This window comes from Otolemur garnettii, unplaced genomic scaffold (genome assembly GCF_000181295.1).
Source record: "Otolemur garnettii isolate 467f Iridium unplaced genomic scaffold, OtoGar3 scaffold00236, whole genome shotgun sequence".
NCBI lineage: Eukaryota > Metazoa > Chordata > Mammalia > Primates > Galagidae > Otolemur > Otolemur garnettii.
This window is the reverse complement of record NW_003852631.1, coordinates 1,697,967-1,713,249: the sequence shown is the minus strand read 5'-3', so window position 1 is coordinate 1,713,249 and position 15,283 is coordinate 1,697,967.

The following is a 15,283-nucleotide window of genomic DNA, read 5'->3' as shown; positions in this document are numbered from 1 at the left end:
AGAAGCCATGCAGTAAGCCACATTCTTTAATATGTAAGTCAAGTAGTGCCTGAGCCATTTAAGTACTTAAATAAGTTATTTGACCTTCTAGCACCATACAAACAAGAAGTCATTATCATGAAAATACATGCAACCTAATAAATATGGGGTAGAGCTAAAACCGTAGACAATAATTGCTCCCAAATACTATGTATAGTGAAATGATCATTAAGCACAACCAAACATTTAATTATCTAAAATTTTCACCTCTATACTTCATTTTTGGAAAAAGTGTATTAATCATAACAATATCGCAAAAATCAAGAAAGTTTAGAAAATGGAGAAAAACTGACCTTGATTCCCTAAGCCAATACAAATGTTACCCTTTGAATGTATTCGCTCCTTGTTTTATTTACAATTTTAACAGTGAAGAGCCACGAGTCCCTATAATTCTGCATTTGTCCATTTTGCTCTGAAATTTTATGAATTTTGGCTTTTTATGTTTTCAGGCTATTAGGAAAATAGAAGTTTAAATTGTTATATTTTCCTTCTCATGAATTTAGCCTTTATCATAAAGTAGTTGCCCTATTTGTCATCAATTTGTCTTAAGTCGGTTCTGTCAAATACTAAATTATCCCAGCTCTTTTTATTGCTGTTCACCTGATACCTCTTTTCTCTCTCCCCACCTCTCTTTGAACCTTACCCTATCCTGAAATTTTAGATGTGTCTTTTGTAAACTTCACATAGCTAGATTTTAGCTTTTTATCCAATATGGCAATATATCCTTTAATTGGAAAGTTTATTCTATTTACATTTGTTGTAATAATTCACATATATTTGGATTGTTTGAACAAATTCTATTAGGCCTTTTCATTCTTCCTTGCCTCTACCAAAAAAATGCATGGGAGGTGTGTGTATTTTATTCTTCCAGTTTTTAAAAATCATTTGGAATTTACACTGTTGATTTCTATTCTTTTAGTGCTGCTTGAATTTTTAATACAACCTTGAATATTAAATACAACAAAACTGTAAATTAAATAAGATCTTAACCCCTCAATCCAAGGATCTTAGAATACTTTAAATCTGGTCACTCCTCTCCAGACTATTTTACACAAATATTTGTTTAGATATGTGTAACTGTGTATGTGTGTATATATATTACATATTTATATTTTATTTACTTGCTCTTTTTTCTCATATCTCAGATCATCATCCTATGATCATTTTGCTTCTTCCTAAACTATATCTTGTAGAAGTTCCATTAATGGAGATCTAATGGTGGAAATTCTCTATTTTTGTTGATCTGAAAATATCTTTATATCTCTTTCATTCTGAAACAATACGGTAGGTTCTATCTACAGTGCAAAACTGACACTTTGAAGATATTATTTCAATTCATTCTGGTTTTCATCACTGCTATTGTACGTTTATGAGTAATTTGTCTTTTTTCTCTGGCTACCTTTGGAATCTTTTTGTCTTTGCTCTTCTCTGGTTTCACTGTGATGTATGTATGCTTGGATTCCTTTTATTCTACTTGGAAAAACAGATTTTTATCTATTGTTTAGAGCCGGAAGGAGGTTAAAAGGGCTACCGGGACATAGGAGAGAGTTATGGCCTTCTGATCAAGAAAGTTAGAAAGTGCCCTGAAGCAAAACAAGAAATGTTGGGTGGGTGTGACCTAGTTCACCAAGTATGTGCTGTTCCTGCAAAATGTAACTTCTAGTCTGTGACCCGTGATCTCTAGCCTGTGAATGATCCCCCCCCCGCCCCCATAAAATGAAGATAAGGATCTGTGTCACAGAACAACGCACACCATGGTTGCCACCAAACATCATGAAACTAATAGACCCCCCTACCACCACTGGTAAAATAACAGTTAATAATTATTGATACAGAGTAAAGAAAATTGGTTTTGTGTGACAGCTGAGGTAATCCACAACCAATGAAACCAGGAGAACTTATTTTTTCTCTTCTTCCTCTCTATACTCTATTCTCAGGCCTAAGGGGAGCCAGTAGGAATTCTTACAGATACATGTAAGAGGAATTGGGATGGAAGTACTTATATTGGCATATTGCCTTTGTGTGGGGTCTCCTCTCATGAGGGGAATGCTTTCACACTCTCTGGAAAAATCTGTACAAATCTCTGCTTTCCTTTACTCTTGTTTGTGTTTTTGGCCAGGGCCAGGCTTGAACCTACCACCCCCTGCATATGGGGTCAGTGTCCTACTCCTTGAGCCACAGGTGCCACCCTGCTTTCCTTTACTCTTTTTCTTCACTTTAAATAAAAACTTTGCTTCTATTCTGTTACATTGGAGTCCCAGCTGCCTCATTTTCTATTGCTCCAGTTCCTTGTTCTCCTTTTGACTCAGCTGAACTTGCTAGTTGTTTGGGTGAATGGAACCAGATGCCATGAACAGCTCAGAGGAGAACTCTCACCTCCAACTTCTATCACTTCTGGAAAATTATTATTATTATTATTTAGACAGCGTCTCACTATGTTGCCCTGGGCAGAGTGCTGTGGCATCACAGTTCACAGCAACCTCAAACTCTTGGGCTTAAGTGATTCTCTTGTCTGAGCTTCCCAAGTAGCTGGGACTATAAGCACCCACCACAACACCCGGCTATTTTTTGGTTGTAGTTGTCATTGTTGTTTGGCCGTCTTGGGCTGCGTTGGAATCTGCCAGCTCAGGTGTATGTGGCTGGTGCCCAACCCACTGAGCTACAGGTGCCAAGATACTTCTGGAAATTTCTTAATACTATCACTTCAATTATTCCCTTTCCTCAATTCTCCCTACACTTCTCATTTAGAGATCAAAATAAATATTTTGCTGTTTTCTCTTCTGCTCTTCCTCCCTCTCAGCTTCTTTCATATTTTTCATCTCCTTGCTCTGTATTCTCAGGAATTTCTTTAGCTGTGTATCCCAGACGCTTCAACTATGTTAAACCCATACGTTGAGTTGTTAATTTCTTTTTTTAAAAAATCTGTTTTCTGCTTTTAGAACTTTCCTTTTAATGTTACATGTATTTTCCTGGTTATTTCTGATAGTCTCTTTTCACTTGCCCATCTTTGTGGTTATTACACGCCATTTCTTTAAATACTTCTTACTTAGTTTCTCTACAGTTTCTTTCTGAACCTGACAACCAATATCTAAGTTACCTGTATTTTTGATCTGTTGCACCCATAGTGGCTTCCCTCTGTGTGTTCTAGTGATCTTAGATTGTGCTTTCAAGTTTTCCTTGTTCTTAATACAGGGTGGATATAAAGTCCATGTGCAATTGCACATGAACTTCATGTTCACCCTGTATGTGGGAATGCTAGTGGCCTAATTTGAGGACACTGTAATTCAAAGATGATTTGCACCTGCTTCTGCTGTCTCCCACGGGTGCTGACAACCTGGGGCTGCTTTAACTCCTGCATACTAAATGGGGGGGGTATCTGATTTGGCTCTTCACACAGAGCTACCATTTCCACCCAAACCAGCTGCATTGTCCCATCTTTTTCAAGTTCTTGTTAGTCATTTAGATTTTTTTTCATGAAGTGCTTGTGCAAATATTACATATTTTTCATTGTAATAACTGTGCAGTCGTCCATAAAGTGTATATAAGTTTTTCTTTCTTGCTGAAATACCAGATAAATTGAGAAACAAATATCAGATGAAAACTTAGTTATGATTTGGGTGTTGCTGAACTTATAAAGGCATGGAAATGAGTGAGACCCTATCCAATATGTACTCTTCCCTCTTGCTAACAGAATCATTAATGTGCTCAGAATAATAAAAAATCTTATGTAAAATACCTTCAAAAATGCACTTCCACCTAGGGTGCTAAACTTGTCCACTGGCCCAAGAGCTGAAACAGAAGTTACTTCATGGAAAGCTACTTTTTCCCTGATATCTACATCTCCGCAGGCAGTGCTTTGTGCCTTCAATTGATCCTTTCTCTTCTCCAGATTGTGATATGGTGGCAAGGTGGAATAGTCATTTCTAAGTGCTAAAGATCATGGAACAAGAGGGGAGATCTTTCTAAGTGCTAAAGATTGTGGAACAAGATTGTTTCCTCAAGTGTCTTCAAGGCACCATACATTATCCACCCCCAAACTCATGTTTCCTTAGATAAACAGACTCTAAATTTGGTTAAGCTACTATAATCTGCCTCTCTTAACTGCAGCTAAACCTATCCTAACCAGAATATCCATTTTTCCAACCCCAGGTCTCTAAGCATTTTGGTTTATCTAGTGTTACTTTTCCATAATGAGTTAAGCACTTGAAGAAAGTGCTGATGTACTGATTGCATCCCTATTGTAATAATGACTGAATTGGCTACATGATAGAAAATTGTTCTACTGGTTTTGTTGCAGTAATACATTAAGTGGTTCCCTAGAGGCTTCAAGGACCTCTTGTACCTTCCTAAATACCACGCTAGCTGATACAGAATTACTTAGGAGTTTTAACTCATTGCTTCTGATTTGATGCAGAAAAAGGATGCCATAATCCTGAGTTCCACTTGACTTTTATGGATGTTTGTTGTAGAATTCCAAGGGGAAGAGCACAAAACCTGTAAAATCCATGGCCATCTTGTTATCTGCTATGTGAAAAAAATGTAAGCGCTTCATCAGAACATCACCTCACAAAGAGATAACGTGGGTAATTTTTCTTTAGCTCAGTCTCAGAGGCAAAGCAATGAAATTTGATTAAGTAGTTTCCCCTCCCCTGCAAAAAAGAAGTATTAAAAATGAGACTTCAAAAATGTTTTTCTCCAGTGAAGCTCAGCTATCACTTCTATGGAAAATTCTTTCTGGCTGCAAAAAACATACTGATAGTTAGAGAACTAAAAGTGTAAATTGAGCAATGGATGTGTTGTATTTCAATGCTAACATTTTTAAAGTGATTTAAAATATAGTTGTTTAAAAAAACTCATTTGCTATTTGAAGAACATCAACATCACCACCGCCACCTGCAGTGTCCCCATCCTTGCTGAGAATCTTATTTCAGGTAGCTAATTATATACATAACAAGACTCTCAAAGACCATGCTAATGCCTTATACTGCTTTGCAATTTCAGGATGATCCAGACTTAGGAGCAGGTGTGCGTTGACTAAAGAGACCAAGAACAGACCAGGCACGGTGGCTCACACCTGTAATCCTAACACTCTGAGAGGCTGAGGTGGGTGGATTGCTTGAGCTCTGGAGTTTGAGACCAGCCTGAGCAAGAGCAAGACCCCACCTCTACTAAAAATAGAAAAACTAGCCCAGCAGGGTGGTGCACACCCATAGTTGTAGCTACGCAGGAGGCTGAGGCAAGAGGATCATTTGAGCCCGAGTTTGAGGTTTTTATGAGCAATGATGCCATGGCACTCTACCCAGTGCAACAGAATGAAACTCCAAATGAATGAATGAATATCATTTTTTTAAAAGAATTTTTTAAAAACAAGAGTAGAATAATTCTACCATGTGGAGGTCAAAAGCAAGTATTTTTTAGGGGAGAATAAGTAAACAAAGTAAGCAGATAGCAAAGAGAAAACTATTAATAACTGGAATTCCAGTAGTCTATGGAGAGGTAAAAGTGAAATACTCCTAATATGATCCCTGTGTATTGTAGACATTAGACTCATTTACTGACTTCTGTGGCTCTGTATTCAAGACATTGTTAAGGAAGTGTATCAAATTTGAACAATTTATTTGCTATCAATTATTTTAGTGAATAGTACATATTCCCTATCCTGTTAACATTTTTCAAATCATGTAACAAATATCAACTCTTGGTATAGCTAAATTGTTGGTTTCCAAGGATAGTATTTTGAAAAGGTGATTAAACTAGAAAAACAATAAACCAAACCCAAAGCTAGCAGAAGAAAAGAAATAACAAAGGCCAGAGCAGGGGAAAATGAAATGGAAACCCCAAAATAATACAATAGATCAGCAAAAGAAAAAGTTAATTGTTTGATAAGCAAAATCAATAGATCACTAGGCAGATTGACCAGAAATAAAAGAGAAAGGATTCAAATAAATAAATAAATCACAGGTCTACACAAAGATTTGGAGAAAAATGTTCTCAGCAGCTTTATTTGTAATAACCCAGGCTGGGCTAGGTCGCTTATGTCTATAATCTTGTTACTTTGAGAGGCAGAGGTGAGAGGATTATTTGAGGCTAGGAGTTCAAGACCAGCCTGGGCAACATAGTCTCTATTAAAAAGAGAGACTTTTTTTTTTTTTAAATTCACTTAAAAAAAAGAAACCTAAACCAGAAAAACCGAAGTGTCCATCAGTGGGTGATTATAACAAGTAAGGTATATCCATGTAAGAGAATACTATTTAGCAATAAAAAAGAACACATGTTTGATACATTCAACAACAATGAATCTCAAAATCATGCTGAAAGAAAGAAAACACAAAACTTCTTCCTTCCAAAAAAAAAAAAAAAAAAAAAGTCCCACACCCTAATGGAGCTAGCATGAGTAGCTTTGAAGAACAATATTTTGATTGGATATGGAAAGGCAGACAAAAAGAACTATTACTACGCAAACACTACACACTAGTTAGTAAATCTATTCCTTACATGGGTATGATTAGCAATTCTGAAATTATTTTACACATTGTATTAGTTTCCTAGGGCTGCAGTCACAAATTACCACTGAATTGGTGGCATACAATAAGTGAGCATTATTCTTTCATAGGCCTAGAAACCAGAAACTTCTGGTGACTTCAGATATTCTTTGACTCGTGGCTGCTTCACTCCCATCTCTGCCCAGCTGCACATGGCCTCCTCCTCCATGCATGTCTCTCCTCTGTGTGTCTCTTACAAAGACACCTGTCACTGGATTTAGGAACCACTTGGATAATTCAAGATAAGGGTCTTGAGATCCTTTTTCCTTTCTTCTATTTTTTGAGACAGAGTCTCATTCTGTCTCTTCACCTAGAGTATGGTGATGCATTATAGCTTCCCACCCTTGGGTTCAAGGGATCTTCTGCCTCAGCCTCCCAAGTGGCTAAAACTATCACCATGCACCTCCATGCCCAATTTTTCTATTTTTTATAGAGATGAGGTTTTGCTATGTTACCCAGGCTGGTCTCAAATTCCTGGCCTCAAACAGTCCTCTCACCTTGGCCTCCCAAAGTGCTAGAATTACAGATAGGAGCACCATGCTTGGCTGAGACCCTTTTTCCAAATAGGGTTATGTTCATAGCTTCCCAGTGGTTAGGACATGGATGCAAGTTTTTGAGGCTTACCAATCAATCCAGTACATATCAAAATTGAAGAAGAAAATATGAGAGCCGAGTTTCTTACTGACATGACCAATGAAATTATCACCACCTAGCCCAGCCTGGGTTACTACAAATAAAGCTGCAGAGTAAGGAGTTACAAGCAGTGAGGCAGGGCTAGAATGAACCCTCTTGTGCTGGATTAGAGTCACAGATACCAGTGTGAACATTTATTTATATTAATATGTATACAGATAGATAAAACATAAATACAGTTCTACATATATGCACAGGTTACTATACATGCATGCATTAACTCCCCCTGTCAATTAACAGTAGCTGGAAGGGATGAGCAGTAGTGACAACCACAGCTGGCACTCCGATTTTGATCTCCAAATGCCGTTCTCTACCAAGCAAAGCCAGTGCTCCTTGAAGAAATTGTTTCAAGGGCTACGGCAGAGAAAATACAGTGTGAACCCAAACCATCATATGCTGCCAGAAATAAGGAAGTGTCCAGAAGGAAACCCAGATCTGTAGAGATTAGACTAGTGAGTGCCTGGGGCTGAGATTGGGAATGGAGAATAACTGCAAGTGGAGATGACATTTCTTTCTGGGGTGATGGAAATATTCTACAAGTGGATTGTCCTAATGGGAGAATAACTCTGTAAATCTACTAAAAATCGTGTTGATATCATGTACCTCCTGATATGATGTGATGAGAATGAAAAGTTGAACATGTACATATACATAAAACAATAAATTATGGGGAATATAAATTACAGGCATATAAATTATACCTCAACAAAGCTGATTAAGAAGAAAGTGCTCAGCTGATCATTCTGGGAGGTCCATGCAAGTGGATCACCTGTGCTCAGAAGTTTGAGACCACCTGAGCCAGAGCCAGAGCCAGAGCCAGAGTAAGACTCCATCTCGAAAAAATTAGCCAGTGTTATGGCAAACATCTGCAGCCCCAGCTACTGGGGAGGCTGAGGCAAGAGGATCAGTTGAGCCCAAGAATTTGAAGTTGCTGTGAGCTGTGATGCCACCACACTCTACTGAGGGCAACAAAGTAAGACTCTCAATGGCTGAACTTGGAACAATTTTAGCAGCAAATTAAATAATGATACTTCAGAGTACAAACCCCCCAAGTAAAACAAATATTCATAATATTCATGAGTCCATACTGACATAAATAAGTGGGTAAGAAGGGGCAAATCTTTGTAGAAGAATTGCAAGTACTGAATGTAGAAAAAATGAGGGAAATAATCTATTAGATTATTTATTAGAATATTTAATCTATTAGAATATTTAAATAAACTATTAGAACACCACAATAGTAAATACTGTTAGCAAGATTCACTCAGAACTGTGAAAATAAGTGCATCAAACTTTTTTTTTTTTGGCCGGGGCTGGGTTTGAACCCACCACCTTTAGATATGGGGCCAGTGCCCTACTCCTTTGAGTCACAGGCACTGCCCTAGTGCATTAAACTTTTAAGATAAATGAGGTACTTGCATAACCTTAAGGTATCTCCCCCTAGAATATTTCTGAATTACTGGGGTGAGTGGGCATACGCCTAAAAGCCTGTCAGATGCTTCCTCCAGGAGGTAGAGCTGAATTCCTTTCTGCATGAGTATAGGCTGGGCTTGTGAACAGAGTATGGAAAGGGAAAAACAGCAACTTTACAGAAGAGAAAATTGGCAAGCGTGATCTTAAAGGTGGTCAAAGTTAATATTAAAGTCATATGATATTGTGTAACAGCTGATATGATGTGATGTGTATAAAATCTCCCAACACGCCCTCCATAGGTGTACATGCAACAAAAATGTGTTCACACTTTTTGCACTAACAGACCTTTAAAAGAGTGTCCATAGCCACACTGTTTCTAATAGCCCAAATGCCCATCAATAGTAGAATGAAAAATAAATTGTGTTATATTCAAACTTTGGAATACTATACAGTAATGAAAATACGGCACTACACACCACTCAGGAAAGACTCTCCCAGATATAAAGTTACATTAAAGAAGGTAGGCACAAAAGAGTACGTACTATATGATTTGATTTTGTAGAGGGAAAACAGAGGCAAACACAGTTTGTGGTGCTAGATGTCGGGGTAGTGGCTTGGGTGGGGTGGTTGAGAGGTGGGCATGAGGAAGGCTCCTGAGATGCTGGCAGTGTTCTGCTTTCTGATCCAATTAGTGATCATGCAGGCTATTCTCTTGGTGATAATTCATCAAGCTGTGCATGTATGATAAGTACACTTTTTAGTGTGTATTTTATGCCAATGTTTAAATCAATCAATGCAAAAACCATTGGCATTCAGTCCTGTATTAAAATCCATGCCATTCTTCTTGCTGGATATTACCTAATCTCCCTAAGCTGCAGTTTCTTGATCTATACGAGAAGGATAAATAGCTCAAAAGATTATTTTGAGGGCTGCATTAAATGAGAAAGTACATATAATGTATATGATGTAAGAGCACAGAGTCTACTATAAGTAAATAGACAATAGAGAGCTGTCATTGTCCTCACTGTGGTTATGAGGAGAAAGGGGAGCCTGCCTTCCAGCTCTGGGCCATACTTTGTTGCAAACGCCCCAGGACAACTCAGTTCGCACCAGTCTCACAAAATCCCACTTGAGTATGTCTGCCAGCCTTTCCAGAGAGGTTCAAAACCAGCCAAGGAAGAAGAGATGCCATCCCATCTCTTTCTATCCCTCTGCTCAGCACAAACGATCCCATGCAGTGGTGACAAAGCAGGTCCTCCTCCTTGCTCCCAGAGCTGATGTAAGGACAAGAGGGTGGATTGGGTAAGAGGCTCCGAACTTGGCATCTCCTAGGGTTAACTAACCAGGAGATATTTTGAAATATGACTCAAGCTCAGATATTTTGTCATATGACTTAAGCATAAAAATGAATTGAAACAAGAAGAATCTATGAAGGGGTATGAACTTCTAATTAATGATTTAAGGGTAAGGGCTGAATAACTAGATAATTAATCAGCACCAGGGTCAGCTGCAATAACAGAATAAAAAGAAGGGTTTAGCACTGTGTTCCCAGGCGATACATTTCCTAAGGGTCCTACAGAGGTTTTTGAGACATATGGACTAAACTCCCAGGTAGTGAAACTCTAATAGTCTCACTAATGGTAATAAGATACCAGTAAGTTGTTTATAGCCCTAATACACCAGATCAATCTATCCCAATATAAGGGCAATACGTTATATAGTCTTGGCCAAGAGAGACCTAAAAGTACATTATTTCTGGAGGCAAACATCAAGTTCTGGGGGCAATCCAAAATCTAGAGAAAAGAGTGGACTTTAAAAAGTCTAAGAAACCTAACCACCAAATTTAACAATATGGAAAAGAGGGTTAGCATTGTAACTATTAGCCTGGGTTTGAGTGACTTGGGGAGAAAAGCTGAATTTTGTATCTCAACCAAAAAATAATCAGAAATCCAGAATCTCAGTGAATGTTGGGTCTAGTGAGAATTATTGCCTAGAAGACATTAAGCTGATATTACTGAACCATTAGGAAGAAATCAAATAAGTTCATCCATAACCCCAGGAAAGTAGAAAACAACTTTTATGAAGAAATAAATTCAACACATGGTATTATCTGTGTGGAGTAATTTAAGGTTAAATGTTGTAATAAGTTTTATTACCAGATTTGGGTATTATGTCTGCTGGTTATGGTACTGAAATGTTAAAAAGAATTACTCATACTAAGTTCCACTAAGTTTGCTATTGCACTTTAAATGAAAGGGATTTAATAACATTTTGCCTCGATGCTTCTCTCTATTAGCATGAAGGTTTGTTTTGTTGAGGTGTTCCTCTTTGGGCAAAATCCCTCTCAGAAATTAAAGATTAATCCACAGGCTGGCAGACTTAATCTCTGTAGGAAGAACCATGAGTCACATGTACCCTGAGCTCAGGGAAGATTTCTTAGTCCACTGGGCTGCCATATCAGGTACCACAGACTGGGTGGTTAAACAACAGACATTTACGTCCTCACAATTCTGGAGAGCAGAAGTCTGAGATGGAGATGTCAACGGGGTTGATTTCTTCTGAGGCTCCTCTCCTTCACTTGTAGACGGCCATCTGTGTTTGCACACGGGTTTCCTTGCACCTGTGTCCTAATCTCTTCTCATAAGGACCCTTGTCTTATTGGATTAGGGCCCATCCATAAGAGCTCATTTTACCTTAATTATCTTTTTAAAGTCCCCGTCTCTAAATACAGCCGCACTTTGAGGTACTGGGTATGAGGACTTCAATGTGTGAATTTGGGGGATTGCAGTTCAGCCCCTAACAGTTTCTGAGACCCCAGAGACCAAGGATTCATCCATGGTGATCAGAAGGACTCAACCTCGGAAAGGAGCTAAGGGGGAAACTCTGGGAGACAGATAAGGAACTGAATGATTTGTGGATCTAGAATGAGGGGGGAGTCAATGGAAAGGAAAGGACAGTCCCAAAGATGGTGGCACAGAGACCTGGGACTGCACATTGGTCAGCAAGGGCAATTTTAAATGTCTCTGTGCCCAAGTCATACCCTGGAAGGATTCAATCAGAATGTCTGGGAGTGAGACCTGGAAATCAGCAACTGCTAACGCTCCCCAGATGATTCCAGTTGTGCAGGTCGAAAACCAAAGGTTCAAACAGGGGTCCTTGAGTTCAGTGCTCCACACAAGGAAAATTAGACTAGAAGGTGTAACTGTGTGACCCCTTGCTCTGTAAAAGGTAGAGACTGGGTGGCCCCCATGCCAGACCAAAGTCAATGGCAGGTATCTTGGTCATTTGGCCTTAAGCCAGATCATATGAAAGAGCCACTAGTGAAAATGACCCTTCCTTAGAAATACAAAGTCTGACACTTCTGTCTCCTTGACATTCCCAGGGCTCTACGTCTGCTCTTAACCTCTAGGGCAGTGGTTCTCAACCTAATGCCGCGGCCCTTTAATACAGTTCCTGTGGGTGAAGACAGAATCCCTGCTTTAGGGTGTTTCCATAGCTGCATCCAGCCCCCAGCCATACTCTCTCCACCTCCTATCCTCGAAAAGAAAAAAAGGAAGTGGGAAAGTGAGTTTTATATATTTGCACGTGTGACATACATATTCTCACATATGTTGGGAAAGTCTGCACCATGGTAACGGGGTGAATACTTCTCCCCAGTCCTTCAGGAATACTACATCATGGAAATACCATACTTAAAACAACAAAATCTTTCCATGGGCCTTTCGGCCCTGTGCAAATATTAGTTTTTAACTGATATGACCAAAAACAGATGTTTCATATCTTGAATGCTTTCTCACAGAGAGTTTCGATAGAAATATTTTACCTCTTCAGATACATCCAAATAAAATATTTAACTGAAACCTTCTATTTTAAAAGTCAGTGAATTGTGGCTTTATTATAAGGGAAGACGCGTGAATCAGAGATCTGGTTTCATTCCTCATCTTCAGGCTAAGCAAGAGTGAACAGTGAATCGTGATGAATTTCTGAACCGTAATGATTCAGAGATGATTTTTTAAAAACATTCATCCCTCAGGTAATAAAACTGAGACATGCTGGTGATACTTGCTATAAAACCTACTTGGTGACTTCTTTCACACTGATTCACAGGATAAAACCAGAAGTGACTTTTGATTAGAAAAATTTGTCCCTAGGCTATAATAAAATGCATGTAGCAGAATTTTAGTCACATATTCAGAGAAACACGTACCACTCTAAAAAGGCCTAATATTAGCCAAGATTTGAGAAGTATTGCGTAGAATATTTTCACATTCCATGTTTTTCCCTGTGGTATATTTTGAATATTATATAATGTTATATATTATATTATATATTATAATAGTGGGTTAATGATATTAATATTCAAAATTCAAAATTCAAGTGTGTTCTACAGAATGTTCTACAAACATTCACTTATTAAGCCACAGAAACCATATAAGGTTGGGGTTATGCTCATTTTATAGGTGAGGAAGCTAAAGTACAGAGAAGTTAAGTGCTTTGCCCCAAATTATTAGTTAAAAGGAGTTGATTTGTTCTCTGCTTAAGCATCTGGCGCTTCACTATCCTGCTGAACATAGGAGAGAGCCAGTGAGAGAACCAAGTTAGCTGTCTTGTGACGCTTTCAGGTCTCAGAGCCAGTAAGAGGAGGAGGCAGGAATCAAACAAAGGAAGATTCTCTGGGCTCCTGGTCTTCTCACCATCCCACGATGCCTTGCTACCTTAGCAGAAGTACCACCGCCGCACACTGTATTCTCAGTTCAAGGATTTGTTTGTTCAGCTGATGATTCTGGTCTTTGTTAAGGACTATTAGAATTCCAAACCATGAATTTACATGCTTAAAAAGCAGTTCTGAAATTCTCCTTTTTAGTCGGGTCTTTACTTGGTTTTGGAATCAAGGTGATGTTTGCTTCATGGAACGTGTTGGGGAAGATTCCTTCCTCTTCAATCTTTTGGAATAATTTCTGCAGTATAGGAGTAAGCTCTTCCTTGAAGGTTTGATAGAATTCAGGTGTGAAGCCATCTGGACCAGGGCATTTTTTTGTTGGGAGATTTTTTATTGTTTCTTTAATCTCAGTGCTTGAAATTGGTCTGTTCAGGAGATCTGTTTCATCCAGGCTAAGTCTAGGGAGAGGGTGTGATTCCAAATATTGATCCATTTCCTTCACATTGTCAAATTTCTGGGCATAAAATTTCTGGTAGTATTCAGAGATAATCTCTTGTATCTCTGTGGCATCAGTTGTTATTTCCCCTTTATCATTTCTGATTGAAGTTACTAGAGATTTTACTTTTTTATTTCTAGTTAGTCTAGCCAAAAGTTTATCTATTTTATTAATTTTTTTAAAAAACCAACTCCTCGTTTCATTAATTTTCTGAATGACTCTTTTGTTCTCAATTTCATTAATCTCTGATTTAATTTCGGATATTACGTTTCTTTTGCTAGGTTTAGGCTTAGATTGTTCTTCTTTTTCCAATTCCATCAGATGGCCTATGAGTTTGTTGATACACTCATTTTCTGATTTTCGAATGTAGGCTTCTAAAGCGATAAATTTTCCTCTCAGGACTGCTTTTGCTGTATCCCATAGATTTCGGTAGTTTGTGTCTTCATTGTTGTTATGTTCAAGAAAGTTAATAATTTCCTTTTTAATTTCTTCCTGCACTCAGCTTTCATTCAGCATAAGGTTGTTTAACTTCCATGCCTTTGTGTGAGGCTGAGCGTTCCTTCAACCCAGGAATGGATTGGTAAGCTGTGGTATATGTACACTATGGAGTATTATTCAGCCATCAAAAAAATGAAGATTTCACAGCATTTGTAATAACCTGGATGGAGGTGGAACACATTATTCTTAGTGAAGCATCACAGGAATGGAGAAGTAAGAATCCTATGTATTCAACTCTGATATGAAGACAATTAATGACAATTAATGACATGGTGGGGGATGGGGAAGGGGAGCTCAGACAAAGAGCGAGGGGGTGTGGGCAAAAAAATAAAAAATAATAATGCCTGATTCTCACACAAACTGGATTTAATTTTGATCAACGTATATTACTTAAACATCAATTTTTAATTCAACATGTCAATATGTTGTTTATCATATTGCATCCTTATTCATTAGTGAAATATGTCTGTAATTTCCCCTTTATAATAATATATTTTTTCTAATTTTACTATCAGGGGTATCCAGACTAAGTACAATGATTTTGAAGTATTTCTATTTCTACTGTCTTTAAAACTTGGCGTGATCTGCTTTTTTTTTAGAAATTATTTTTTACTTTTATTTATATATATTAGTCATTTTTTTTTAGACTTTGGTAAAACATAATAAGGAAAAAAATTGTTTGTTATTTGTATTTAGTCTTCTGTATTCTATAACAAACAAGTAGTTTGTTGATATGCTCACTTTCTGATTTTCAAATGTAGGCTTCTAAAGCGATAATTTTGTAAATGCTTATAATTTTTTAAAAAATTGCACAGCTCTTATTAAAGCTATATTGATAGGTACTTTCTATTTTGGTTGCTGATACAATGCTATCTTTTTCTCCTAATATTATTTTGTAATTCTTTTTTACATAGGAATATAATTGATTTTGTATAGTTATTT